Below are 7,233 nucleotides of genomic sequence, written 5' to 3' on the forward strand. Positions count from 1 at the left end.
TAAACCCGCGTCGGCCGCATGTGACAACGGTGCATATAGTTAGTGACGCATGAGACTCTGGAAGGCACAACGTCACATATAGGTCTGTCTTCCATAAAGCGCTGAGTCATCCATGAGGCTCTGGAAGGCACAACGTCACATATAGGTCTGTCTTCCATAAAGCGCTGAGTCATCCATGAGGCTCTGGAAGGCACAACGTCATAGGTCTGTCTTCCATAAAGCGCTGAGTCATCCATGAGACTCTGGAAGGCACAACGTCATAGGTCTGTCTTCCATAAAGCGCTGAGTCATCCATGAGGCTCTGGAAGGCACAACGTCACATATAGGTCTGTCTTCCATAAAGCGCTGAGTCATCCATGAGGCTCTGGAAGGCACAACGTCATAGGTCTGTCTTCCATAAAGCGCTGAGTCATCCATGAGACTCTGGAAGGCACAACGTCATAGGTCTGTCTTCCATAAAGCGCTGAGTCATCCATGAGGCTCTGGAAGGCACAACGTCACATATAGGTCTGTCTTCCATAAAGCGCTGAGTCATCCATGAGGCTCTGGAAGGCACAACGTCATAGGTCTGTCTTCCATAAAGCGCTGAGTCATCCATGAGGCTCTGGAAGGCACAACGTCACATATAGGTCTGTCTTCCATAAAGCGCTGAGTCATCCATGAGGCTCTGGAAGGCACAACGTCACAGGTCTGTCTTCCATAAAGCGCTGAGTCATCCATGAGGCTCTGGAAGGCACAACGTCACATATAGGTCTGTCTTCCATAAAGCGCTGAGTCATCCATGAGGCTCTGGAAGGCACAACGTCACATATAGGTCTGTCTTCCATAAAGCGCTGAGTCATCCATGAGGCTCTGGAAGGCACAACGTCACATATAGGTCTGTCTTCCATAAAGCGCTGAGTCATCCATGAGGCTCTGGAAGGCACAACGTCACATATAGGTCTGTCTTCCATAAAGCGCTGAGTCATCCATGAGGCTCTGGAAGGCACAACGTCACATATAGGTCTGTCTTCCATAAAGCGCTGAGTCATCCATGAGGCTCTGGAAGGCACAACGTCACATATAGGTCTGTCTTCCATAAAGCGCTGAGTCATCCATGAGACTCTGGAAGGCACAACGTCACATATAGGTCTGTCTTCCATAAAGCGCTGAGTCATCCATGAGGCTCTGGAAGGCACAACGTCACATATAGGTCTGTCTTCCATAAAGCGCTGAGTCATCCATGAGGCTCTGGAAGGCACAACGTCACATATAGGTCTGTCTTCCATAAAGCGCTGAGTCATCCATGAGGCTCTGGAAGGCACAACGTCATAGGTCTGTCTTCCATAAAGCGCTGAGTCATCCATGAGACTCTGGAAGGCACAACGTCATAGGTCTGTCTTCCATAAAGCGCTGAGTCATCCATGAGGCTCTGGAAGGCACAACGTCACATATAGGTCTGTCTTCCATAAAGCGCTGAGTCATCCATGAGGCTCTGGAAGGCACAACGTCATAGGTCTGTCTTCCATAAAGCGCTGAGTCATCCATGAGACTCTGGAAGGCACAACGTCATAGGTCTGTCTTCCATAAAGCGCTGAGTCATCCATGAGGCTCTGGAAGGCACAACGTCACATATAGGTCTGTCTTCCATAAAGCGCTGAGTCATCCATGAGGCTCTGGAAGGCACAACGTCATAGGTCTGTCTTCCATAAAGCGCTGAGTCATCCATGAGGCTCTGGAAGGCACAACGTCACATATAGGTCTGTCTTCCATAAAGCGCTGAGTCATCCATGAGGCTCTGGAAGGCACAACGTCACAGGTCTGTCTTCCATAAAGCGCTGAGTCATCCATGAGGCTCTGGAAGGCACAACGTCACATATAGGTCTGTCTTCCATAAAGCGCTGAGTCATCCATGAGGCTCTGGAAGGCACAACGTCACATATAGGTCTGTCTTCCATAAAGCGCTGAGTCATCCATGAGGCTCTGGAAGGCACAACGTCACATATAGGTCTGTCTTCCATAAAGCGCTGAGTCATCCATGAGGCTCTGGAAGGCACAACGTCACATATAGGTCTGTCTTCCATAAAGCGCTGAGTCATCCATGAGGCTCTGGAAGGCACAACGTCACATATAGGTCTGTCTTCCATAAAGCGCTGAGTCATCCATGAGGCTCTGGAAGGCACAACGTCACATATAGGTCTGTCTTCCATAAAGCGCTGAGTCATCCATGAGACTCTGGAAGGCACAACGTCACATATAGGTCTGTCTTCCATAAAGCGCTGAGTCATCCATGAGGCTCTGGAAGGCACAACGTCACATATAGGTCTGTCTTCCATAAAGCGCTGAGTCATCCATGAGGCTCTGGAAGGCACAACGTCACATATAGGTCTGTCTTCCATAAAGCGCTGAGTCATCCATGAGACTCTGGGAGGCACAACGTCACATATAGGTCTGTCTTCCATAAAGCGCTGAGTCATCCATGAGACTCTGGAGGCACAACGTCACATATAGGTCTGTCTTCCATAAAGCGCTGAGTCATCCATGAGACTCTGGGAGGCACAACGTCTCATATAGGTCTGTCTTCCATAAAGCGCTGAGTCATCCATGAGACTCTGGAAGGCACAACGTCACATATAGGTCTGTCTTCCATAAAGCGCTGAGTCATCCATGAGACTCTGGAAGGCACAACGTCACATATAGGTCTGTCTTCCATAAAGCGCTGAGTCATCCATGAGGCTCTGGAAGGCACAACGTCACATATAGGTCTGTCTTCCATAAAGCGCTGAGTCATCCATGAGACTCTGGGAGGCACAACGTCACATATAGGTCTGTCTTCCATAAAGCGCTGAGTCATCCATGAGACTCTGGAAGGCACAACGTCACATATAGGTCTGTCTTCCATAAAGCGCTGAGTCATCCATGAGACTCTGGAAGGCACAACGTCACATATAGGTCTGTCTTCCATAAAGCGCTGAGTCATCCATGAGGCTCTGGAAGGCACAACGTCACATATAGGTCTGTCTTCCATAAAGCGCTGAGTCATCCATGAGGCTCTGGAAGGCACAACGTCACATATAGGTCTGTCTTCCATAAAGCGCTGAGTCATCCATGAGGCTCTGGAAGGCACAACGTCACATATAGGTCTGTCTTCCATAAAGCGCTGAGTCATCCATGAGGCTCTGGAAGGCACAACGTCACATATAGGTCTGTCTTCCATAAAGCGCTGAGTCATCCATGAGGCTCTGGAAGGCACAACGTCACATATAGGTCTGTCTTCCATAAAGCGCTGAGTCATCCATGAGGCTCTGGAAGGCACAACGTCACATATAGGTCTGTCTTCCATAAAGCGCTGAGTCATCCATGAGGCTCTGGAAGGCACAACGTCACATATAGGTCTGTCTTCCATAAAGCGCTGAGTCATCCATGAGGCTCTGGAAGGCACAACGTCACATATAGGTCTGTCTTCCATAAAGTGCTGAGTCATCCATGAGGCTCTGGAAGGCACAACGTCACATATAGGTCTGTCTTCCATAAAGCGCTGAGTCATCCATGAGACTCTGGAAGGCACAACGTCACATATAGGTCTGTCTTCCATAAAGCGCTGAGTCATCCATGAGGCTCTGGAAGGCACAACGTCACATATAGGTCTGTCTTCCATAAAGCGCTGAGTCATCCATGAGGCTCTGGAAGGCACAACGTCACATATAGGTCTGTCTTCCATAAAGCGCTGAGTCATCCATGAGGCTCTGGAAGGCACAACGTCACATATAGGTCTGTCTTCCATAAAGCGCTGAGTCATCCATGAGGCTCTGGAAGGCACAACGTCACATATAGGTCTGTCTTCCATAAAGCGCTGAGTCATCCATGAGGCTCTGGAAGGCACAACGTCACATATAGGTCTGTCTTCCATAAAGCGCTGAGTCATCCATGAGGCTCTGGAAGGCACAACGTCACAGGTCTGTCTTCCATAAAGCGCTGAGTCATCCATGAGGCTCCGGAAGGCACAACGTCACAGGTCTGTCTTCCATAACGCGCTGAGTCATCCATGAGGCTCTGGAAGGCACAACGTCATAGGTCTGTCTTCCATAAAGCGCTGAGTCATCCATGAGGCTCTGGAAGGCACAACGTCACAGGTCTGTCTTCCATAAAGCGCTGAGTCATCCATGAGGCTCTGGAAGGCACAACGTCATAGGTCTGTCTTCCATAAAGCGCTGAGTCATCCATGAGGCTCTGGAAGGCACAACGTCACAGGTCTGTCTTCCATAAAGCGCTGAGTCATCCATGAGGCTCTGGAAGGCACAACGTCACAGGTCTGTCTTCCATAAAGCGCTGAGTCATCCATGAGACTCTGGAAGGCACAACGTCATAGGTCTGTCTTCCATAAAGCGCTGAGTCATCCATGAGGCTCTGGAAGGCACAACGTCATAGGTCTGTCTTCCATAAAGCGCTGAGTCATCCATGAGGCTCTGGAAGGCACAACGTCATAGGTCTGTCTTCCATAAAGCGCTGAGTCATCCATGAGACTCTGGAAGGCACAACGTCATAGGTCTGTCTTCCATAAAGCGCTGAGTCATCCATGAGGCTCTGGAAGGCACAACGTCATAGGTCTGTCTTCCATAAAGCGCTGAGTCATCCATGAGGCTCTGGAAGGCACAACGTCACATATAGGTCTGTCTTCCATAAAGCGCTGAGTCATCCATGAGGCTCTGGAAGGCACAACGTCACATATAGGTCTGTCTTCCATAAAGCGCTGAGTCATCCATGAGGCTCTGGAAGGCACAACGTCACATATAGGTCTGTCTTCCATAAAGCGCTGAGTCATCCATGAGGCTCTGGAAGGCACAACGTCACATATAGGTCTGTCTTCCATAAAGCGCTGAGTCATCCATGAGACTCTGGAAGGCACAACGTCACATATAGGTCTGTCTTCCATAAAGCGCTGAGTCATCCATGAGGCTCTGGAAGGCACAACGTCATAGGTCTGTCTTCCATAAAGCGCTGAGTCATCCATGAGGCTCTGGAAGGCACAACGTCACATATAGGTCTGTCTTCCATAAAGCGCTGAGTCATCCATGAGACTCTGGAAGGCACAACGTCATAGGTCTGTCTTCCATAAAGCGCTGAGTCATCCATGAGGCTCTGGAAGGCACAACGTCACATATAGGTCTGTCTTCCATAAAGCGCTGAGTCATCCATGAGGCTCTGGAAGGCACAACGTCATAGGTCTGTCTTCCATAAAGCGCTGAGTCATCCATGAGACTCTGGAAGGCACAACGTCACATATAGGTCTGTCTTCCATAAAGCGCTGAGTCATCCATGAGGCTCTGGAAGGCACAACGTCACATATAGGTCTGTCTTCCATAAAGCGCTGAGTCATCCATGAGGCTCTGGAAGGCACAACGTCACATATAGGTCTGTCTTCCATAAAGCGCTGAGTCATCCATGAGGCTCTGGAAGGCACAACGTCACATATAGGTCTGTCTTCCATAAAGCGCTGAGTCATCCATGAGGCTCTGGAAGGCACAACGTCACATATAGGTCTGTCTTCCATAAAGCGCTGAGTCATCCATGAGGCTCTGGAAGGCACAACGTCACATATAGGTCTGTCTTCCATAAAGCGCTGAGTCATCCATGAGACTCTGGAAGGCACAACGTCACATATAGGTCTGTCTTCCATAAAGCGCTGAGTCATCCATAGCTCTACCTAGCTGTAAATAACAGGTACGGTCGCCCCTTTTCCATCTCGCCCCACTACTCTACCTGTAAAGGTAGAGTAGTGTCTGTAACAGCCAGACTGCTACAGACACACAGACTGCTACAGACACACAGACTGCACCGTTTCTGTTCCTACAGCCAGACTGCTACAGACACACAGACTGCACCGTTTCTGTTCCTACAGCCAGACTGCTACAGACACACAGACTGCTATAGACACACAGACTGCACCGTGTCTGTTCCTACAGCCAGACCGCTATAGACACACAGACCGCTACAGACACACAGACTGCTATAGACACACAGACTGCACCGTGTCTGTTCCTACAGCCAGACTGCTACAGACACACAGACTGCACCGTGTCTGTTCCTACAGCCAGACTGCTACAGACACACAGACTGCACCGTGTCTGTTCCTACAGCCAGACCGCTACAGACACACAGACTGCGTGTGGAGTAAGGACTACAGACCGCTACAGACACACAGACTGCGTGTGGAGTAAGGACTACAGACCGCTATGGACACACATACTGCGTGTGGAGTAAGGACTACAGACCGCTACAGACACACATACTGCGTGTGGAGTAAGGACTACAGACCGCTACAGACACACAGACTGCGTGTGGAGTAAGGACTACAGACCGCTACAGACACACATACTACGTGTGGAGTAAGGACTACAGACCGCTACAGACACACAGACTGCGTGTGGAGTAAGGACTACAGACCGCTACAGACACACAGACTGCGTGTGGAGTAAGGACTACAGACCGCTACAGACACACAGACTGCGTGTGGAGTAAGGACTACAGACCGCTACAGACACACAGACTGCGTGTGGAGTAAGGACTACAGACCGCTACAGACACACAGACTGCGTGTGGAGTAAGGACTACAGACCGCTACAGACACACAGACTGCGTGTGGACTTTGTGGAGTAAGGACTCGGAGCAGCAAATCAAGTTGTTTGCACACGACCTTCTCGTGTGTATTTCTGAGGGAATACAAGTTGGAGATTGGTCTGTATATAATATACAGTGTTTAGATTGGTCCGTAATCTGTATATAATATACAGTGTTTAGTCACAGATGGAGCTATAGGTTGCAACGCACAGATACGTGCAGAGAGTGTTCTTAGAGGGGCAGGGGCTGAAATCCCGTAAGAGGGCACTTTTGGACAAAAATAGCAGATCTACAAACTCTCAGCGCGTCACACTCATGTTTTTTGGAGGTCCTTGACATGAAATATTGAGAACCACTGATATAGAAACATAAGGGTTTTAACCCTGTGAGAACCACTGATATAGAAACATGAGGTTTAACCCTGTGAGAACCACTGATATAGAAACATAAGGGTTTTAACCCTGTGAGAACCACTGATATAGAAACATGAGGTTTAACCCTGTGAGAACCACTGATATAGAAACATAAGGGTTTTAACCCTGTGAGAACCACTGATATAGAAACATGAGGTGTAACCCTGTGAGAACCACTGATATAGAAACATGAGGTTTAACCCTGTGAGAACCACTGATATAG

This window comes from Electrona antarctica (assembly GCF_951216825.1).
Source record: "Electrona antarctica genome assembly, chromosome: 4".
In the NCBI taxonomy this organism is placed as follows: domain Eukaryota; kingdom Metazoa; phylum Chordata; class Actinopteri; order Myctophiformes; family Myctophidae; genus Electrona; species Electrona antarctica.